The sequence below is a fragment of the Macaca mulatta genome, chromosome 18 (assembly GCF_049350105.2).
Source record: "Macaca mulatta isolate MMU2019108-1 chromosome 18, T2T-MMU8v2.0, whole genome shotgun sequence".
NCBI lineage: Eukaryota > Metazoa > Chordata > Mammalia > Primates > Cercopithecidae > Macaca > Macaca mulatta.
The window spans coordinates 69,826,384-69,850,300 of NC_133423.1; the positions used below are offsets into that span (position 1 = coordinate 69,826,384).

The 23,917-nt window shown below is 39.0% G+C and overlaps 1 long non-coding RNA gene across 1 annotated transcript; it reads left to right on the forward strand.

Moving 5' to 3' along the window:
• Positions 1-12,188: 12,188 nt before the first annotated feature.
• LOC144336431 (uncharacterized) lies at positions 12,189-22,609 on the forward strand. The gene is made up of 3 exons (XR_013408232.1): positions 12,189-12,495; positions 20,809-20,896; positions 21,822-22,609. It is a non-coding gene; the product is annotated as an uncharacterized LOC144336431 (long non-coding RNA).
• Positions 22,610-23,917: the final 1,308 nt, after the last annotated feature.

Genomic DNA, 23,917 nt, shown 5'->3' on the forward strand with positions numbered 1-23,917 from the left:
TTACTATATATCACATCTTCAGGATTAAGCCAATGGTCTACTGGAGAAAAAATACTCATAGCCTTAAGGGCTGTCATTATTAATGAAAATAAATGAACTAATCATTGAAGTCAAGAAGTTAGATGTATAATAAAATACACTTTGGGAAAGAAGTATGTAGTAATGATGCTGAAATCAGGAATTACTGAGTTTAAAAACAAAATTTAAAAACCTCATAGGATAAATGTAGAAGATGCTGTGAAGAAGATAGCACTATAAGGCCGGGCGCGGTGGCTCAAGCCTGTAATCCCAGCACTTTGGGAGGCTGAGACGGGCGAATCACGAGGTCAGGAGATCGAGACCATCCTGGCTAACACGGTGAAACCCCGTCTCTACTAAAAAAATACAAAAACTAGCCGGGCGAGGTGGCGGGCGCCTGTAGTCCCAGCTACTCGGGAGGCTGAGGCAGGAGAATGGCGTAAACCCGGGAGGCGGAGCTTGCAGTGAGCTGAGATCCGGCCACTACACTCCAGCCTGGACGACAAAGCCAGACTCCGTCTCAAAAAAAAAAAAAAAAAAGAAAAAAAAGAAAATAGCACTATGAAAAAACAAACAAAAGAACCTGACAAATTGATTTAACCATAAGAAAGGCATTAGAATTAAGAAAAAATATGTACCAGCAGATACAGAAGAGATCATAAAATTATGAGAATTTTGTGGAAAATTCTTCGATGTTAAATGGAAAGATGTATTGTTCAAGGAAAGTAAAAGTGGCCAAAATTGACACAATAATAAATAGACCAATAACCTTGGGAAAAAATCAAAATAATTCAAAAGACCTTATGCCAAATAATTTTCCAGGTAAACTTTCTTCAAACTTTCAAGAAACAGATAATTTCTATGCTATTCTACTTCAGAATATTACTGATCCTCAGTTCATCTTATGAAACGTACATATCTCAAGACCAAATATTAAAAATGTGAAAGTTTAAGAAGAATTACATTTGATTATAAATAAAAAGCTGAAAATTTTAGTGAACAAAATTAAACTCTAGTATTGTTCATCATATCCTTGTAATGCATTTTAATATTAGAAAGTCTATTCAATGAGTGAAAGAAAAATTTTAAAAGATGTGACAACATATAACATATACTTCTAAAAAAGCAAAACTCTTCGGAGACTTGGATTAAATTGGTTCTTCCTCACGGTCAGCAATATTTATTCAAAACCTGTGTTTGCAAATGAACTGAATAAGGACCACTGTTGAAATTTTTTTTTTGTTTTGGCCTGTACAGTATTGGGAAAATGATTTGTTATAGATATTTTATAATTGGGAGATTTCATGTAAAATCAGATATTGTCTCTTATATGCAAAAAAAAAAAAAAGAGAGAGAGGGTTAGGATGTTAACAGTAAGCTCACATTTCTTAGGACATAATAGGCTTAAGCTGAGTATCTGCTGTGCAGTTCACACTAGAAGGAGCACTATCCAGTTTGTCAGTCTCCACCAAGCTCTGCTGTCTTATAGCTGGCCCGCTCCATTTATTCTTGTTATCTGCGTAACCTCCTGAGGCATACGTATTTATATATGTCTATTCCAATATTAAACTTAGTAACCAACATTATATTTACTGGTGTAATATGTAAAAGGTTATTCTTATTCCTCTTGAGAACAAGTCAAAAATGCCATCTATGACCTTTACAAGGTAACTTTTTGTTATTTTTGTGAGAATCATGTTTTTGGAGACAGGATCTCACTCCTGTTCAGGCTGAGTGCAATGGCACGATCAGGGCTCACTGCAGCCTCCACCTCCTGCTAAGGATTCAAGCAATCCTCCCGCCTTAGCTTCCCCAAATAGCTGAGACTACAGGCACACCACCACATTCGACTAATTTTTCTTGAATTTTTAGTAGAGACAAGTTCTCACTATGTTGCTCAGGCTGGTCTCAAACTCTTGAGCTCAAGCGATCTTCCCGCCTCTCCCTCCCAAAGTGCTGGGATTACAGGCGCGAAGCAGCACACCTGGCCGGTTAGTTAACTTTTTGAAAGCTGTGGGCAAGAGAAGAGACAAAGAACCCTAAGAAAGGAGGTTTTATTACTGGAAAGAAAAAGGCAAAATACAATATTTTTAGCTGGTATGATTATATACCCTCCTTAGACACACACAGTCAAACCTCCCCCACCAACTATAAGCTTGTTGTAAATAATAGGATAGTTTAACATATTGGCTGATCAGAGATGTTTATCATATCTCTGAAATTAGTAACCATTTTTCTTATATTCTAGCAATCTCTGATTAAACAATACAATGACAGGATGATTGTATTTACAATAGCAACAAAATTTTTAAAATACAATGAATGTGCAGGAACAATATGAAAAAGCTATAAAAGTTTATTGAGAGATATAAAAGAATACTTGGACAAATGGATATACATATCAAGTTCCTAAAAATTATAAAAATGTCAATTCTTTCCATTTTAATTTATGATTTTAATGTAATCCCAATAAAAATTCTAAAGAATTGTTCTCTAGAATAAAATTTTAAATGAAGTGCATCTGGGAGTGTAAACAAGTAAGAATAGAGAAAAATCCTGAAAAAGCTGTTTAAAGTGGGAGAATCTTAAAAGTGTTTGGAACCTTTTCCTTAATAATTTCATTTCTAGCAATGTATTTTAATAAAACAATAAGAAATATAAATAAAAGTTTATTTGTAAGATGCTCATTACTACAATAGTAATAATGTTGAAAAATTAGATTCTTTAAAAACATCCACCACAATGTGGAAATGGTTAAACTATGGTTTGTCCATATGAGAGACTATTAGGCATTTATTAAATGTCATGCTTGTGAAGGATTTTTAAATGACATGGGATAAAGCTCATGATGTAATGCTATGTGAAAAAAAGAATATATAAAATTCTATGTTCAGCATGATTCCAGTCTAAAAATTCTTAAGGTGGTGGAATTACAGGTGATGGTTATTTTCAATGTTTTGCGTATTTCTGAAGTTTATAAAATGAGAATGCATTTTATAATTAGAAAAGAATATAAGTTTTGTCTTTTTGAGAAAAACATAGTTCTTACCAAGAAATGGCTTTAGTAGTGGGGTGATAATTTTGGACAAAGTCACAAACCACATTTCAGTAGAGGCTGCCTATATTCACTTTTCCCTCTCCTTACGACCTTTTGTGTTGGTAGGCAATTTGTGTAACAGCTATTTAAGGAAGATAAGCATTAACCCATATTAGTTTTCATCAAACAGGGCCTTTCCTTTATTAGGCCAAATAAGAAAGTACTGTTTACATGTAATGCAAATCCCCTTGTCAATACATCTCCATATTCCTGTATGTAAGCTCCAACTTTTGTATTTTTAATAAGATCTTATCTCCCTCATAGTCTAGCAACTGCCGGATCATTTAGAGACCATCCTGTAGTGTTTATGACAGCACAGTTGGTTGCCATGGAAAGAACTGAGCTGTCCCCAATCCCTTAACAAATATGGGTTTGAAGCTGTTGATTTGGCCAAATTCAGAGCCTCTGTGAACCCTGGGAGGTCTGAGTTTCTAATTTTCTTAAACTGATGGACGTTTATTTATTGTTGACAATATAAAACTCTGTTTTGTTTCTTGTTTCTTTCATTTTATTAATGAAAAAATTTTTTAAGACTGAAAATTCTGCTTATATACCGTGCTATTCTGTCACAATAAGTTCAGTGTGTTTTAAAACCTATATGTATGGCTTGTTACATATACATACATACATACATATAAAAATATAGTTGTATTTTTCATAAGATTTTATAAAACTCACATATATGTACATCTACATACATATATTTCTCCATAAAATAAAAACAGGAAAACATAAAAATATTATACAATCTACTGGGAATATCAGTAAAATTCTTTATTTTGATAATTTCATGAAAGTGGAAAGGATCATATGTAGCGAGACTCCATAATTTATTGTTTGAACTTAGACATTATTGAGACTGGAAGTCACTAATAATAATTAAGCAGGATTGATGTGTAAACCCAAACCGTTTTGAACAGAGTGGGATTCTGGGTCACCCTAATCAGAAGATGTCATATATGGGATGTGTTACGGGTTGGATTGTGTCATCCCAAAATTCGTATGTTGAAGTCCTAACGGCCAGGACCTCAGAATGTGAACTGATTTGGAAATAGGATTGTTGCAGATGTAATCAGTTAAGAAGAGGTCATACTGAAGTAGGTTGGACCCCTAATCCAATATGACTGGTGTCCTTATCAAAAAGGGAAACTTACCCATGCACACAGGAAGAAGGCTGTGTGAAGATGAAGGCAGAGATCAGAGTGATGCAGCAGAAGTCAAGAAACACCAAAGATTGCCAGCAAACCACTAGAAGCCAGGAGAGGGTCAGGGAACAGATCTTCCCTTGCTGCTCTGAGAAGAAAGTAACCTGAGGATACCTTGGTTTCAGACTTCTGTCCTCCAGAACCATGAGCCATTACATTTCTGTTTGGAATACACAGTTTGTGGTACTTCGTTGAGGCAGTCCTAGCAAACTGATTCAGGATGCTCAACAGCTTGCCACTGAATATCCCTCTAGCCAACACCAACAAGTGTTCAAGACTTCCTCTTTCAAGATGGCCAAATAACAACTTTTCATTTTTTATGCAAAGTTATCGACCAACAGCAACCACAGCAAGAAACATGCATACACTCCATTTCTAATGGTACCCAGAACCTCTGTAGTCCTGAGCCATAGAGCAAAGAACATAGAGAGACAGGAGCACAAACTGTCTGCAGAGGGCTACACTTAGTAGATGAGGCCATTCACTCCACAGAACCTAGGGAAAGTCTGGGGAATAGGGCACCAGATTCTGGCAAAAGTTGGAGGGATGGATGCTAAAAATTAGGGGTCCCTTAAAAGTTCATATAGAACTACAGACCCCAGAATTCTTTCCATCAATTGATGCAGTCAGCTGAATGCACCCACCCCACCCTCGACATGAGACAGGAGTTTAGGCCCTGAAGAGATTGAATCAGAAAGCTCTGAATTTGTGGCCAGTTGGCACAAAGCAGGTAGAGATGGGCTGAGGGAAAGGAAAGCTAGGAATGAAGAGCACATCCACACCTAGTCCTCTTTCCCACCATCTCAGAACGTGGCCAGGCCTTCACCCACAGCTAAGACCTTGGACTAGCCTTCTTTGGGTACTCTGAACCACGTAGAGGAGGGATGTGAAGGTACAGTTGCATGGGAGTACCTGACCACAATGCAGTGATGCCCGGTCATTCCACAGCGAGGCACTGCTTCCCACAGAGGTCTCAGTCAGGTGTTCAGTGCCTCATTCTTAAATAGAATTGGACAGCTAGCAACAAATGGCATTGAGGGAAGCCTGTACCAGGAAAGACAGTGTCCAAAATACACAGGAAAGCAAAGGAGCTTGGAGGAGACAGACATTGCAAGGGGAGAAGAAATCTTCTTAAAAGCAAACTCGAATACTCTCAGAGACATGGTATCCATGAAACAGATGAGGGAGATATAAAAAGAACAAGAGTTCTTGTCGATTAAAAATATGATAGCAGAAATAAAATATTCCATTAAAAGGTCTAGAGACCAAGTGAAGGAACTCTTCCAGAAAGTAGAATCAAAACACAGAGATGAAAAACAAGGGAAAAGATGAGAAAATTGAAGAATCAATCCAATACCGTACTAATGAGCATTATGGAAAGAAACAAAGAAAATAGGTGCAAATTTCTCTATATATGTATTTTTAAATAACTGAGCAACAGGAGCTTTCCAAGTGTCAAACCAGTGAATTAAGAAAAGACTCATGCTATGGCACATCATTCTGAAGCTTGGAATACAGGGGATAAAATAATATTCTAAACATTTCCAAAGATAGAGTAAAGCGTCATCTGCAAAACATCAGGAATAAGAGGGCAGTGACCTTTCCATTTGCACCACCGAAAGCTGGAAGACAATGAGCAATGACTTCATGTTCTCAATAAAAATAATATTTTAACTTAAATTTGATACCCAGTGAAACTATCAATCAACTATGAGGGTTGAATAAAGGTATTTTCAGATGTGGAAAGTCTCAGAAAAAGTTACGTCCCATGCATTCTTTTCTCAGGAAGCTCTCAAAGGATGCTACACCAGTATAAGGGAGTATGCCAAGAAAAGAGAAGATGTGGAATCTTGGAAAGAATGGATCTAATACCGCGGAGGTACAAAGGGAAATACCAGGACAATAGCTGTGCAGGAGACCTAGTGAGCAGCCAGGCAAACTGAAGCAGGTGGATGAAGGATGACTCCAGAAAAACAAAATGAAACTGACAGAGCAATTTCTAGATTTGACTCTGGGAAATTGTATTGAGAGGCACTTTACAAAACTGTTGCGGTGTGTGAAAAGATTTGGCAGGAGTGTAAAAAAAAAAAAAAAACCAGACCCCTAAGTGAATGAGAATACGAGGCAACTATTAACTCCAAGAAAAATAAAAAGCTTTGCAAGAAAAATAAAATCATAAAACATGACTTTGCTGGAAAGCCCAGCAATGTAGTAAACAATATGTTCATAGTCATAATAATGAATGCTGATTATGGAGTGAACAAAAAATTGAGGTAGTAGAAAGGAAAGGAAAAGGGGTATGTAGAACTGAAATGTTGTTCACCATAACAGATAATGTCTAAATGGATAAATCAAGAAATGTAAGTATGTTCATTAGAAATACAGAAGTAAATATCAAAAGAAACAGCTAAAAAAGTTGAAAGTGGTTGCCTTCAGGGTTTTAGAGAGAGAGAGAGAGAGAGAGAAACAGTGTCTCTCTGTGTGTGTGTGTGCACGTGCGTGTGTGTAAAGGAGAGGGAGAATGGAGTAGCTGCTGTTTTTAATGAAAAGCTTCTTAGCACCATTCCCTGTTTCTAAGGGCATTGCATTTAAATAGCAGCCATAGCCTAATAGTAATTTTGTATGCAGTAAATGTTTTAACATTCTCCTTTAAATTATGAATAATGGTAATCTCTTTCATGAACAATAAATGAACTCATACATAACCGTAAGCTATAAGAATGTTTTCCTTATTTCACTTCTTTCTCAATGGAAATTATAAAGTTGGTAATAGAAACTCTTTCCAGGAGCATCATAATTACTAAACTTGGAAATTCAGGTACTCAACTGCAATCAGCTGAGTGTCACACGTGCCATAACTTTATGAGTTTGATTGTGGTCATGCAAAGATAATCAGGGATATAATGCTGATGCTTTCATTTACTAGCTGAGTGACAATGGTCAAGTAGGTCACTGCAGGCTTTTCATCCTCCATATGCATATGTATTAAAGGAGTGAGAATACCAGCTATGGCAAATAGTTTCTTTACATACACCAACTTCAGTGAATGGTAGAGGCTAGCCAAGCTCTGTTTTAAGAATTATGAGAATGTATATGTCTGGGTTCAATTAGAAATTGCTGAGATTGATTAGTTATGTCTGGAAATTGATTAGTTATGTCTGCCTTAAACAGTAACTAGGAAAGTGCCTATCCTGACTCCATGTATTTGTCGAGCCTAGATTAGATTGTCTGGAAGATTAACTTCAGGCTCAACATTATTCTATTCCAGTCTATGATTTTTATTTTCTACTTTGAATGAGTCAATAAGACTTACCATTCTTTTCTTTTTTTCTTCACAGTGCATTTATTAGATTATAGATCTAATTTATTAGATCTATGGATCTTAAGAAAAATGTATATAGTACTTTTAGCCACTTAAACAAAGAAAAGTTGTGTCAAATAGCGTTTTTTAATGAACCAAACCTGCTAACTTTGTGAAACATTATGCAATGAATGTTTGCTATATAGACCAAATTTTTTTCTCCATCAACTGTACTGTTTTTAATGAATCCTCTTTTTAAAACATAGATCATATGTAGTTGAAGAAATCAAGTCTACTACAAGGGGAAAAATGTTAGTTATTGCACACATCTCTCAACAGGCAGACTTGCTTGATCTGGGATGAGCTGTTGACTTTAACTATCACAAACGGAATTTCCTGATAGTCCTCTGAAATAGGCTTTCATAAAATTTGGTCATTTTCCTTTTCTTTTCTTTGCAATCATGACAACCTGTGAAACTGAGAAACTGGCCCATTTGAGGTCATTCTGGGAGAAAAACCATTTTGAGATGAAGCTAGGTTCTTCTGACTCTGATATCTTGCTCCAGGCTTTGTTCTAAGGTGATGCATGTGACCGCCTTCATGCTGGCTATCTCCAATAAGCCAGAGCCAGCAACTCTAGCCCTGTAGACATTTCTTTCCAGGAATAGATCTGTTTTGCCTAGTAATGTTAAGCTGAGTATATACATGTCCATTAATAAAATGCGAAAACAGAAAACAAAGGTTCTGACACATGACCTATATCTTCTGCTTTGCCAATATATATATACTTTAAAATTGCAATATATGGTATTTAACTTTCACTATCAAAATGTAGAAGAAAAGGACAAGAATTGATGCAAAAACAATAATTCAAACATCTAAGTACAAGGTACAGAGCCTTCTTTGAACATTTCAGCTGCTATCAATTATTGCTAATTGAGCTCTGGTTTTCCTTATCAAGTCTGAATCTGTTTCTAGAGGGAGAAGCTCTCCAGTGGTGCTTTGTAAGTTTACAGTGGCAATGTGGGCTGAACTGGAACACTTGCCATATTATTCTGCTTTTGCCACATAGGTGTTAATGGTGTTTAAAAATAGTCACTATTCGAATTATTCCAGCTAGCATTTTATCTGTTTTTCTGACTGATAATTCTTAGGGAAAACATAGTCCTTTTACCTTCAGTAGTGGCTGCCCAGTACTTTTTGAACACCCTTTCTATATGCAGGAAATCATCTTCCTTACGTGCCCCACATCCCTTAGGGAGAAAATAGGGAACTTCCTTCCCAGCCACCTTGTAGCTGGACACAGGCATGTGACCCACACCCCACCAATCACTGTACTTAAATGTGACTGGTGTTACTATTTGAAGGAGGGCCTCTGTGGAATCAATTTGGCTGTTGAGGTGATATTCTAGGCATCCAGGATGCCAGGACTGGAAAGCTGGGCTTCTGGATAGAAGTGGCTGGATGGTTGTTTGGTGCAGTTATGTCCTGGCAGCTGAGCAAACAGGAGCCCCCACTGCTTGGCACTGGCATAACCTTTGGTATTTTCCTCCTCGGATCAGTTTTGGACATGGTTTTGGACATTGTTTCTGGAAGCCTCAAGCCTGGTTCTCCAGACATTTAGCAATTCCACGAGAGATGCAATATTTTTTCAATGAACTCTTTTTGGGCTTGGTCTTTTGAATTAGAATTAGTTCAATTTTTTGAAATTAAGAACCTTGGCTAATACGTTATTCTTCCAGGAGAATGTTCTTTCTATACATAAGATTTTTGCCAGGAACTTTTGCATCTTCCTCTGGAATAATCACAGAAGCATATCATATTCCTCTGGAATGATTAAGAAAAATCATGACATGAACTTGCTATGTGGAATCTAGAAAAGTCGAATTCATGGAAGCAGAGAGCAGAAAGGTAGTTACTGGGAGCAGAAGTGGAGGGGAACTGAAGAAATGTGGCCCAAAGGACACAAAGTTGCAGTTATGCAGGATGGATACTGCTAGAGATTTAATGTACAGCCTGGTGACTATGGTTGATAATACTGTATTGCATACTTGCAATTGGCAAAGGGAGTGAATCTTCAAATGTTCTCCCTTCCCAAACCACACATATATATGCAGTAACTAAGTGAAGGAATGTATATGTTAATTAGCTTGACTGTAGAATCAGTTCACTGTGTAGTAAATAAAATTAATAAAAAAGGAAAAATAATGACATTGTAGATTGCATTTGATTTTTCCTATGCATGACTTGAAAATTTAGCATATATTTATTGAGTACCTACCACATGTGACCCTGTGCTGATGCTAGAATGCCATGGGAGGTGGTAGAGAATATAAAGGTAAGTAAACCAAAGTTCATAGCTTTAATTTAAAATAGCTCTGCGTAAAATTATTAAATTACTCTTTAATTACTCCAACAATTCCCAGCAGTCCTTTTTAAACAAATATAGCCTCAAGCCTCTTGCAGAGATGCTTTTACTACATATTTATATTTATTTTTATTGTGCATTTAAAAAATATTTTTCCCAAGTATCTACTGACGGATGAGTGGACAAACAAAACAAAGTGTAATATATACACACACACACATATACACAGACACACACACAGGAATATTATTTAGCCTTTAAAATGAAGGAAATTCTGACACGCTGCAACATGGATTAACCTTGAAAATATGCTAAGTGAAACATGCCAGTAACAAGTGGACAAATAGTGTTTGATTCCACTTATATGAGGCACCTACAGTGGTCAAATTCGTAAAGGCAAAAAGTAGAATAGTAGTTGCCAGGGGCTGAGGGCTGGGGAGAATGAGAAATTATTAGGTAGTGGAGACAGAGTTTGTTTGGGAAGATTATTTAAAGTTCTGAAAATAGATACTGGGGATAGTTGCTCAATTATGTGAATGTACTTAATGCCACAAAATTGTGCACTTAAAACAGTTAAAATGGGCCAGGCGCAGTGGCTCATGCCTGTAATCCCAGTACTTTGGAAGGCCGAGGTGGGCGGCCTTCATGAGGTCAGGAGTTCAAGACCAGCCTGGCCAATATGGTAAAACCCCATCTCTACCATAAAATGCAAAAATTAGCTGGGCGTAGTGGCGCGTACCTGTAGTCCCAGCTACGTGGGAGGCTGAGGCAGGAAAATTGCTGGAACCCAGGAGGTGGAATTTGCAGTGAGCTGAGATCGCGCCACTGCACTCCAGCCTGGGTGACAGGGTGAGACTCTGGAAAAAAAAAAAAATTAAAATGGCAAATTTTATGTACTTATTTCTTACTACAAGAAAAATGCTTTTTAACCAAACAGAATATAAACTTCTATGAACAGGGTTAGGGAACTGATTTTCTCCTAATCACTAAGAAAATTCCACGTGAGAGGCAAGGGCCTAGGAGTTGGAGAGCTGGGCTCCTGTTTGGTGCCAGCTCTTTGGTTAGTTAGCTATGTGAACTCTGCTCAACCTTGCCAAGCCTCAGTTTCTTCATCTTTCAAATGGATAAGAGTGTGGAGGGGCACCGTATCTCTACAGTGCTCTGATTTCCATTTAACTACAGATTTAGAACCAAGGTCAACCTTGGCTTCAAATACTCAACTCCTTTGCTGACAAATAAACAGATCTTCAGGAAACTGTACTTGTCTTCTGGTGAAATGGTTTCTCAGTAGGTTCTCACAGAGCAAATCTAAGCACCAACAATGTAGGGTTTTGAGAATGCAGAGTATTTCCTGAACTCATAATCCTTCCCTCCTTGAAACTGTCTATGATGTAGGAATTCAGTTCCCATCCAGATTTACAGATGTAAATCTTCAGTTACCTAATAAAATGGAGAGAAGAAAATCATGTGATTATATTTTGAATCCAGTAATACTAATGAATTCAAAGCCAGACTTCATTTTAGAGGGTTTTTGTAAAAAGTTATATTTTTCAGTCTAATGCTTCGTGTTGAGTCTTGAAAACTTAAGGTAATGCAAACCATATCATTTCCACCTCTAAAAATTCTATCAGAGTCTCTAAGAATCTACATTTAAGCGCTTTACACAACAGTGAACATGGAAACAATATTTATTGTCCACAACTTTCCTAGGTACATCAAATTATTCAACACAGAACTGGCATTCTACTGGCAAGTGCCTGGTTACCAGCTAAATAGTTGGGTATATATCCAGTAAACCTGCAGATAGAGAAAGCTTTTAAGACCAGTCTGGATGCAAACAATCTCTGGGAATCAATTGCCTAGAACTATCTCAATGGTAGGAGAAATCTGCCTTAAGGAAATGTGCATTGTTCTTGAAAATGCGAGACACCAGTAGGAAACACAAACACAGACTCAAAAGAAGCAGGGAACAGCAGACTAAATAAACAGTGCATGAACACCCATTTTCCTAGGAAATATGTGTCCAAGACTGAAGAGTTGTGTTGCAGTCTTATCTGTCATTTACGTCTTAAAGATAGGTGAGCCTTGGATAATATCGTGCTTGTGCCCCACAGGAGGCTGCCAACTATTATCATAGATCATCCACTAGAGGGTGACAACCACATATGCTTAGGGATGGATGACTGTAGACACAGTGCACATTCCACCGTCCTGAGAAGAGTTTCTTGAAGCTCATCCGCCTAAGTGGTTGGACTTTCACTTCTGGAGTCGCCCACAAAAAGGAGAGAGGGAAACTATACATCTTTCCCATACTTGTGGCCTAGGTTGTCTCTCCTTTTCAGACTTAGTTAAGAAAAAATTAAATGTCTATAGTAATTTTTTTTTTTTTAAGTAGAAGGAACACCTCCTATTACATTAAATAGGAGGTGAGTATCTCTAACAGTTGGGAGAAGGACATGCTGAGATTTTTTTCCTATTACTATTATGGATCTTTGGGACAGTTTCAGTAAGTACTTTCAGGGGGTACTTGGTTTTTCCAACTGTAAAATGTGGGCTATTCATTACAAATCTTAGAGCAAAATTCTGATAGCAAAGTAGGTAGAGGAATATAGAACCTTTTATTAGAAGGTTTTGTGTCTTTGTAGGATAATTATTACAAGTAGTATCAATATATACCAACTAATATGCATGAGATAAGATGGCGGGTCTGAGGCTTGGTTGGGATGTGGGTCTGGAATCTTGGATTATGGACATAAGAAATATTGTGAACACTTAATGAACACCCAGGCAGCAGGCTCAAGCCCAAGCACACACCACAGTAGCTTTCAAATAGTTTGGATGTATTCTAATTTGTGTTTCTCCACAGCTACTTTTGTGGGCAGTCATTTAGGCAGCCCTTCATAGACCTCTGGGTCTTTAACTTTCCACAAAAATGTTTCAACTTTAGGAAGACATTTTGGGAAACCAGAATGTTTCCGTTCCTGTATGGTTAAACCTTTTGTGCACTACTTAGACAAATATACTGAGTAGTCTTTTTTTTTTTTTTTTTTTTAAGAGACAGTAGCTTTTGTAACAGGCTTGAACATAAGCTCCTGTGAGCTATGTACATAGTAAGTCCTCTGTAGTTGTTGGATACATAATCCATAGTTAGTATAAAATTATCATAATTTTAAATAAGACAAGCCATAGTTCTATGAGTGATATAATTTTAAATGAGACAAGCCATCGTTCTTTGAGTGATATGTTTGAGTGATGCTTCTTGATACTTCTTTCAGTTTAAACATAGAAATCATGATCACACCACTGCACTCCAGCCTGGGTAGCAGAGCGAGACTCTGTCTCAAAAAAATAAAAATTAAAACTAAAATAAACATAGAAACCAGATTTTCTTTGGTTTCCTCTCTCGGTGACTTTGGCTGGTTCTCTTTTGCATGTTCGTTGATGCTTCTCCTTGCCTTTGTGTTTAGTGTTTTTAGCAGGCGGTGTTTATAATAGACTAAAACTTTGGGAGCCAGACAGACCTGGGTTCAGTGGGTTTACATTGCTGGGTTTTATAAGGATTACAAGCAAATATATGTACAGTGCCTGGCACAAAATATATAAACAAAATGTTGTTTGTTAGTTATTAGTACTGGCTGTACTAGCTGTATTAATAATAATAATGATACTATATATAATATACATTTGTATATATAATAATATATATTTGTATATTTTATATATCTATAAAATGATAATATTGGAAAGCTAGAGGGTGCAGTGAAGAGATGGCAGGGTGAGTGTGGTATAAGTCTGAATTTGGCCATCTGGTTATTTGCAAGTTCTCTTCCAGCAAATATTTGTTGTGTACCTTCCATAAGCAGCATTGTTCTAGGCACTAGGGACCAAGTGAAAAACCAGACCAAGTCCCTGTCCTAGGAACATTATCTGCTGTTTACATCGTCATATAGGAAGGAGCAGTACACTTAGCAAAAGAATTTTTTAGTGGCACTGTTTTGGGGCCTTGTTTCTATTTAACTTTATGAAAACTGTTTTCAGTATATCGAGATATAATTCACATACTACACAATTCACCCATTTAAGCATGTAAGTCTGTGGTTATTAGCATATTCAGAGTTGTACAATCATCACCACAATTAATTCTAGCAGTCGCTCCCCCCGCCCCCTTACTCCTACCCCCACTCCCAGTTCAAGGCAACAGCTAATCTACTTCCTGTCTCTATAGAGTTGCCTGTTCTGGACATTTCATCTAAATGGAATCATAGGATATGTGGTCTTTTGTAAGTGGCTTCTGTCACCTAGTTTAATGTTTTCAAGGCTCATCCATGTTATAGCATGTATCAGTATTTTATTCCATTTTATGGCTGAAAACATTTTTTAAAGTCTCCTTAATGCACATTAAATACTCAGATGTTGATTGATTCATTCATTTTTTTTCTAGTCTGTGTTGTTTCTCCCTCACTCTTTCTCCTGCCCTTTCTTGGACAGGTTTTCTCTCTTGCCTTCTCTTTTGAAAGCACCCACACTCCTACTGTTACCGCAGACTCCTGCCTTAACTTTAATATCTACTGAGATTTGGAGCCTGTGGCACCTACTCTTTGCAATGACGGAAAATCTGGTTTCTGTCCTTTATTTCTTTCCAGTCCTTTCAGTTTCCATCTGTGTGCCCTCCAAATGCAATAGTTTGAGATTTCTTTAAAGAACATCATAGACTTGGCCTTGGAATGGAAGCTTCAAATGATATCTAAATACATGAACCAGCCAAAGGAGAAAGTGGAGGGAATTTAAAAAAAAAAAAAAAAATCAAGAATGACAGCCAGAGAATTTTCACAAAATTCGGACAGGCTGTGGCCGTTCCTTATTCTTTTGCCTGATGGATTGCACATTTCCCACAAGGGCTTGGTACCATCTAGGACCTGAAGATACGCTGAAGGTTTCCTCGTAAAATCTAGCCTCTATTTTATTCTCACTTCCTTTCTTCTGGGTTTGGCCTATGCGAAGCCCACCGGTAAGTTATAAATGACTTATCAAGCATTAGCGTTTAGAGAGTAGACGGCTCCATAAATACCTACTTGGCCTCATTAAAAAGCTTCAGCGATTAAAGAGAATGATTAGTGTGGTGCCAGAGGGGAAAGCAGAAAATCCAACATCTGACTCAAAAAGGGCCAGACCTCTTCTCAGGGAAGACCGCGGGTGTCAGGGAAGAGGATCTGGCCCGCGCCCCGGAGCGGAGCGCCGGGCGTCGGCGTCTGCGGAGCCTGCACCGGGGCCTGTCACGGGAAGAGTTATGAAAAGTGCACGCGTTCTCAGAGACGATTACCCTCTTGCCCTCCACGCCTCCTTCCCAACCTCCCCTTCCACTCCCTGCTCCCCCCACCCTGGAACTCAAAGCATGATTAAAACAGAGAAACCTATAACGGGGATGAAATGACCCTCAAATGACTGCTTAATTACAGCGAAATGAAAGCCGGGGGGCTACAAATAACCAGGAACTGTCCCGGCTGTCACTGAAGAGGAGCCTGCGCATGAGTCATGAGTCATGAATTAGCCACTAAGTGTTCGCCGCCAGCCCCCAGCCGCCTGCCTCTGCCCTACCCAAGCCGGGCTCGCCGGCCCTCCACGCCTGGCCCCGCGGAGCCCCCCGCCCCCCGGGCGTCCGGGCCGGGTCGGAACCGGGCGGTTGTTGTGATTCCCAGGGCTCCCCCGTCGCCCCCGGCCGCCCGGTGGGTCGCTGGGTCGGGGAAGGCTCCCAGGCTGCGCAGGAGACAGGCTGACTGAAGGAGCGCAGCCAGCGCGGCTGCAGATAAGTTAATATACACAGAGAGGATGTAAATTACCACGACCCGCAGCAGCAGGACATTGGCCAGGGCCCTGTCAGGGAGAGGACAAGCGTCGGGGGCTGCGCGCTCGCTGACACCCACCCGGGATGGAGCCGCCAGGCGGCCCGGCCCGGGAGGACCTCTTGGAGCCAGGCTTTCCTTGAAAACAGCTGCGTGTCGCTGACACCTCCAAACTAATGCATTTTTAATCAGGGGAATTAGCTCTAGGCGTCCCATATTTTTCCAGCCTCCCCCCACCAACCCCCGTCTCTTCCAGCCACGTCCCCCTCCCCGCCCCCAGCTTAGGGACTGGCATTCTGTTTCTTTACTGGGACTCTGCAGAGTTCCCCGCTGCCCCTACACCCCCGAGACCAAACCACCTTTAAAAAAATCTCCCTCGCCCCCCCCCCATCCTCCCACCAGCCCTCCTCCAAGCGCCGGGTTCGCTCCAATGCAACTTTGGCCCCCACCCTTCCCTCTGTTTATACAGTGACATCACAGCCCCTGGCTCTCTCCAAGACTCAGAGAAAACAGAGTTCAAAAAGGCAAACAGGAAAGCCCGCTGGTCGTGGGCACGGGGTGAGATTCGGTCCACCCGCGGCGGAGCGCGCAGACGCGCACGTGCGCGCACCTCGGTGTGAGCCCATCTCCACTGGGACAGGCTGGGGAAAGGGCTGCCCAGGCTGCGCTCCCCGTCAGCCCCGGGGAACTCTTGTGCCAGCCCCTTAGAGAATTGAAAAGTGTCCGGTAGTCGCATAAAAAAAGTGAAAAGGTAAAACAGGTGAAATTAATTTTAACAATATATTTTTAACCTGATATATTCAAAACATTATTTCAATATGCAATCAATACAAAAATTATAAATGAGATATTTCATATTTTTTTTTGGCAGTAAATCTTCGAAATTACACTCACAACACACCTCAATTCAGACACGAATTTTTCATTGGAAATACTTGATCTGTAGTTACATTTCATAAAACTTAGAGTTGAAAAAATTGATTCACATACTCACATTGTTCCAAATATATGTAAGCACTTTTCGATAACTGAATCCAGTGTTCTTAAGTGTGAATTTACACTAATATGAAATAAAATAAAATTTGAATTAAATGAGAATTCTGAGTTAAATTAAATAAAAAATTAAATTTCTTTGTTGCACATTTTAAATTCCTAACAGCCACTTGCAGCTAGTGGCCACCAGATTAAACAACAGGGATAGAGAGTTATAGAATCTCCAAATTTCAGCTCTTGTTAACATAAAGTGGAGATAATAAATAGTATCTAATTTATGTAGGCTTGTTGTAAGAATTAAATGAAATACGGTAGAACAATGTATATTAAGTACTCGGCACAGGGCCTAGCACATAGTAAGTACTCAATAATGAAGGTAACTCTGAGAATTATTTCTCCACTTTAGTGATTTTCGCGTTTCATACTTCCTTCCTCCGGAACTTACTCTTAGGAGGGATTGTTAAATGAATGTGCAATAAGCTGCCAAAAATGAACAGAGTATTCAAACACTCAAGTGTCCTTCTGTCCCTATTTATTGGACACCCCTTTCACCCACAACATGCCTTCAGCTGCATTACTATCTGTACTGGCCACTCCAAATTTTATAAATAGAACAGATCTTCAGTGGTATCTATCCAGCTACCTAGTAAACATCTTGCAAAGATATTTTTAACTCGATCCACCAAAACCTGAATTGATGAGTATCATCCCTAATGTGCCTCTCCTGTTCCCTCATTGGTTGGTGTTGCCATTCCCTTGAAAGCCTCAGCCAGACTCTGGCAGTCATTCGAGGTTCTTCTTCCTCCTTCACTGTTCCCCTCACCACAACCCCTTAGTGAATCGCTAAGTCTTATCAATTCTACTCCTAAACACCTCCCAAATCCACTGATGTGTCTCGTTGTCCACTGCTATCCTTCACTTAGATGTTGTAACTGGTCTTTCTGCCTCTGCTTTGCCCCCCTTCAATTCATTCTTCATGCTTCAGCAAGAGTAACTTTTCTAAAGCCTGACTCCAATTATGCAACAAGTCTGCTTAACACTTAAATGACTTTTGACTCTTCCACAGGGCCTATGAGGTCCTTATGAAGTTTCCTTGCTTAACCCTTTTTTCTTGTCTTTTAAGAAACAGCCTTTACCTCCTCACCCATTCCCCTCCTGCCCCCAATTTCTGGCCTCTCTGAATCTTTTCCAGTTCATCTACCACACCACATGTTTCCTGCTGGAGGAGCTCCCACGCATGGCCATGCTGGGTGCATCATATTCATGTCTATCCTACAAGTCACAACCCCACTCTGAGATGGTATTTGGTATGCACAGCCAGATACTTCTTCCCATTTTGCCACATGGCAACTTGTCTGCATAGTTGACTGCGTCTGTTTCAGAGGATCCCTCAGCTTTGGGCTGTCAGTTAGAAAATGCCAGCTCCCTCTCAAAACTCTGTGCATGACACCTTTAGAAATCTTTTGAGATGCTAAGCATTTAGGTCATCAAAGGGGCACACTGGCTATTACTGATTTTGTCTAATTCCATTCCACAACACCGATTTTTGTAGTGTTTCCTTTCTTTGTTTCACTTTGACTGTAGATGCTGGCTGAGATGCATTGGCACTAGCACTATCTATTGCATGCAAAAGTTTTGCTTAAAAGAAGTGTTGATGTTGGAGCTGTGAGAAAAGCAGGCCCTACCTTGCGGGACCTAGGGGAAGAATGGAATGTGAAAAGCTCACTTTAAAATGGTAGGGGTTTGGGTGCCAGGCAGGAGCAGTGGTGGAGCATTTCAGAGACCAGTCCGAGCCTAATGAGGTCCGCCAGGGCTCTGGGCAGGCGTCACCAGCTGGCTCTTTGCCACTCCTCTTGCCCTCCCAGACACACACAGTGCTGGGGGGTCAGCACTTACGCTAACACTGGAGACAGGCGGGCAACATGAGACTGGTGGATGAGGGCAGCGATGGCTAGGTATTTTCCCAGAGGACCAAAGAGCAGAATACATATGTCTGGTTTTTGCCTCTGACACCTCCAGGCCTAGGGATGGATTCCCAGTGATCTCCTTCCATCAAAGGGCTTGATCCCAGGAAAGGCGAGTGAAGATGAAACTTCAGCTCTTTGTCTGCCTTTGGGATAAAGCTATGTGAAACTGTCAAAGCAAATATCATGTTTCTCTGGAAAACCGTAAATTCCTTTGGCTCTGGGTCCAGGAGGTTTGTCATGTGGTTAGAGGAAAGATGAGTATGTTGATCACAGGTCATCAGCTGTAAGGTTCTGCAGCTCAGGGCCCAGGTCCACATTGCCAGCTGCTATAATGCCAAGTATAATGTTGGGTTCAAGTAATGCTCAGTAAATACTCTTTAATTACAGCTCAAGATGAAGACAGTGAAATAGGTTGCTGTTTGTTATGTACTTGGCAACTGATGTGTATCATCAGATCAAATAGAGGTATTGATAAATTTTGTCAAGGGGCATGCACATTTTAAAAATGGAATAATTGTAAATGCTCTTGTGATAGAATATACCTGAAAATCTTCAGAAGGAAATGGAAGATTATTAAATTTTTTTTTGTTTGCTTTCTGGCTAGTTGGTTGATTTTTGCCAGATTCATTATATATTAAAGTAGCATTAACATTAAATTCATGCTACAAAATCAGATTGAAAAATAAGAAATTACCATGAGTAAACATTTTTTTCTCTTTTATAGTTTTGTAAACAGGGGCTCTGGATGCTTAGATAATGTTTTTCAAAGCTCCATCTTTTGTACTGTGCTTTGGTCAGAAAGAAGAAAAATACATGAGAAAAGCTATTTTGATCACCCATAGTACAGCAGTTGCTGTATCTTGTTAGCCTTTTTGTGGCATATTTAGCATTCTAAATTTCTAACAATTATTTTCCCCATATCATTTAATAAGCACTTCTTCATGTTATGATAAACCCTTTATGAATATAAATTGTAATGTGTACAGACTGTACTATCATATAGATTTGCAACACTTACTTAACCACTCACATATTATTGGTTACTTGGGTTATTTTATTTTAAAAGTTTCCAAAGGTTCCCTTAGGAATAGAGTTTCATCAGTTTTAAAGTTATGGCAATATTTAATGTACATAGGGCATTATTTAATCATAACATATTGTTTTGGTGAAAAATAAAAGCCAGAAGTTTTATGTTAAATTTTTTTTGAAAATTGGCATAACACTAAAAGCAATCAGCCAGTTTCACTGAGCTCCCAATTTCAGAGAAAAACTGGCCTCTTCAAGTAAAGATTCCTTGTTCTTAGAGGGGAGGAGCTGATGATTAAGTAATCACAAGAAATAACGCATGGCAAGGGAACTCACCCAGCGTAGACCAGAAAATGTCCTCTAGAGAATGTGGCATTTACACCAGGACTCCTCAGGACAAGGAGGCGTTGAAAGCCCCAGCTATCCTGGCATGCTGAAATACTTTAGGGGGATAGCAGTGGATAAAACCCTTCTGCAAAGTCATCTGCTAATATCTAAGAAGGGTTTTAAATATTTTCTTATCTTTTTTTAAAAAATGTAAATGTTCAGAGGTAACCAAAAAAGGTGAAAGAAGTCAACGCACTAAGGTATTCATCTTAGCATGATTCATCACAGGGAAAAAGGAAAGCATTTGTATGTCTAAGCTGAGGGACTGGCCATGACTGTGCCTGCACTGGAGTGTATGCATCATTAAAAAGTATACTTAGAGTAATGTAAAACTGGTGAGAAGACTGTTCTGGAATAAAAGAGGCATAACAAAAGACAATGCATGAATTAGTTTGAAAATAAACAGCAAAAAGTCAATGGGGGACAATTTTAAAAATTTGAATATCAATTGGATATTAAATTACATTAGGGAATAATCGTGAATATCCTGCTGTGATAATGATACTATGATTATGTGGGAGGATGTTCTTATTTTTAGGAGATGCATATTGAAATATTTAGAAGTGAAATGCTACGATAATTACAGTTTACTTTCAAATATTTCAGCAAAAAACACATATGTATATGTGTATGTCTGCTTACGGACTCCCTGGATTTTCTACTTGGAAGTAGTACCGAGGAAGATCTAACACAGGTAATGTATAAGGACATGAAACAGCAAAATCTAAACACATACACACACACAGAGCAAATACGGCAAAGTATATATAATTGTTGACTCTAGGAGGAAAATACATGGATAGTCATTGCACTTGCCTTTTAACTTTTGTGTGTTTGAAAATCTTCATAACAAAGAAATGCATTATGTAGTATTACTTAGAAAAATTGAAAATGTGCCGTAATGGTTCGGGGATTGTATTAGGATGGTGGATTTATGAAAGATATTTTCTTCTTAATACTCGGATACATTTCCTACAACGAACATAGATCATTTTTATTATCAACAATTAAAGCCACATTCTGTTGAGCTCTTATTAGGTTCCATGCTTTGCGTGAATTATTCTACTTAATTCTTACAACAACCTTAAGAGGCTAGTACTATGACTGTCTCTTTATAGTCGAGGGCACTGATGTTTAAAGAGATCACACTACTTGCTCACTAATACAAGTGGCTATGCCAGGATTTGAACATAGGCATAAGTGATGCTTTTACAATTCAACAATATCTTGAAAACTATTTTGAAAAATAAAAAATTATCTATACAACTGAAGATTTCACCCCAGAGGCAGTGTACCGATATGGATTTAGAAGCTGAAATCATGATTCAAGGCCTGGCTCTGCAGTTTGCCACTTGGGTGGTTGTGTGGTGGGTGTGCAATGCCTGATCTCGCCTCCTTTGGTGTAAATGGGCCAGTGTGCTGTGAATGATAAATTGTCCAACAACGTAAGTTGTGATCATTGCTCTGAGGGATTGATAGTGTAACTGAATATCTAGAAGACCATCACTGTCCAACTTTATGCTTGGCTTTTTACATTTTATTTTAGAGTTTGATTCTGTTGTACTGAAAACATCCTTGGGTGACATCTTTTGTTTTGTCTTGCTTTTTGCTTTTTCTAGAATTGTAAAGGATAAGAATAGAAAATTGTCCTTCATTTTTTGCTAAGCCCTGTTTGGGAGAATCTGCCCTTCCCATTGGTGGCATAGCTGACAACCTAGGAGTGCGTCTAGAGGATGGCTTCCCTCAAAGACGGGGACCAAAAAGTTGTGTCAAGGTACAAGGCAGATCTATAAAGAGTGGGCTTCCATACCTCACTTTGCAGACTTGAACACCATATCCCTCATTTTCAACATTTGCATCTAGACTCAGGCTAAACAGTAGAAACTACAATGAACTGTTGCTAACTGATGAATGGGTGTTGAGAAAACTTACTCTACTTGTGTAATTTCCTGTCACCAGCATGAAACGGTCAAGAAATTGCCATTGTTGTGAAAACTTCAACTCAATAATTCAGAGATACAGAAAATTGGCACAAGAATGTTATTTCTTCGTTTGGACAAAAATCTCTGAACTTTCTGAGGTTCACCCATCATTGTTGTAAAACTCTAAAGATCAAGTTTACTTTGGAAGTTCTGCTACAACCTCAAGTATCATGTTAGCCATAGCATGGCAGTGGGGAAAACGGAAAAGAGCAGCCCACTATTTCCAAGAACCTCTATTATTTTAAAGCTCACAGTGTTTGTTTTACTAATTCGGAGAGAAGAAAAGATCACAGATTATTTCTCAGGTTAGTGTTTAACATTTTGCTTTTCCACATCAACCTTCCTATTATCAATGCCATTACTGAAAAGCATGGATATAATAAACTCGTATCATGAATATGAATAAATAACATGAGCTAGACAATCTTTGACTAGGGTTGACTGTCCTCAATCCTTTCAAAGTTCGTGTATTTGTTTTTTGTTACTGATGTAAGCAATGACAAAAACTTACTTTTTTTTGTTGGAAGAGAAAGGAAGAGAGAAAGCAAGCAAAGATCCCCCATGGGACTGCATATGGAGTTAGTTCATGTATAGAGAGCTACATAGTCCCATCATCTCACTGGGACACCACAAAGTAGTGCAACCAAGAAAACAGCTAGCTTCCCTTTGTGTGATGAAAACATCACACAAAAGTGACACAGGGCCCTTGGAAGGTTAAGGTTGTATCACTAGGGACACCAGAAGCCAGTGACTGGCAACAGTAAATAATGGCTCACGATTAATGGTTGGAAACCTACTGATAAGACCATTGGATACCAAAACATCAGAGGAATGTTGGCTCCAGTTGGTTTAATCCTGCAAACCATTATAATCTGAGCATTGTAAGGCTTATTTGCACTGTTTCTCTTATCTGTTTGTCTTGAAGATTTAAATTAAATTTATATCCTTAGCTTAACAGTTCAATTTCTTTCTTAAATTTTTTGCTCAGTCAAGAAGTATATATTAAGTAACCACTATAATACTAAACTAAGTGTGGTAAAGAACACAAAGAAATAAATCTCATGATATAGTGCTCAAGGAACTTAGAGTTGAATTGGTAGGGTCAGAGAAACAAGAAGCAGTGATTAGTATGTGGTTAGATTAGTCAGGGAAGGCTATGAAAAGGCAACTAATGAATCCTGTTCACTGACTCATTTCATTTATCCACTCGCTGTGAAACACTTCCTGAATTCCAAAGAGTGGCAAATGATTATGCTGGTGAGGAATGCCCATTCTTACCAGAACTTCGCTAAGGTAACAGAACCTCACTAACTATGTGGAAACCACCTAATCCACCCTTTGCATGTGGATCGGCAGTTTTTCTCTCTGTATTAAAAAAATTTCCATTTCCACAGACTTAAAGGTAGTTGTGGAATGTGGCTTTCCTTTTCAGCAAATCCAGTGCCAGCATTGTTCTCTCAGGCCAGCATTTATCAAGTTTTGATGTTTTAGTTTAGTGGTGACCGTTATATTTATTTTCATAGTGAGAAATCTAAGTCATTTTGGGCACTGGTTCAAGGTTACACGATGAAGGTTACATCATGGACTCTTTCCCTGAACTCACTCACAAACTGGAACTATAATTCATGAGCAGTGGTTCAGCCAGGAGGTGAGATGGGGCCAACGTCACACCATGACTGTTGAGAGGACTTACCTAACAGATGGCAACCTTTTGAGAATGACTCTATTTCCTA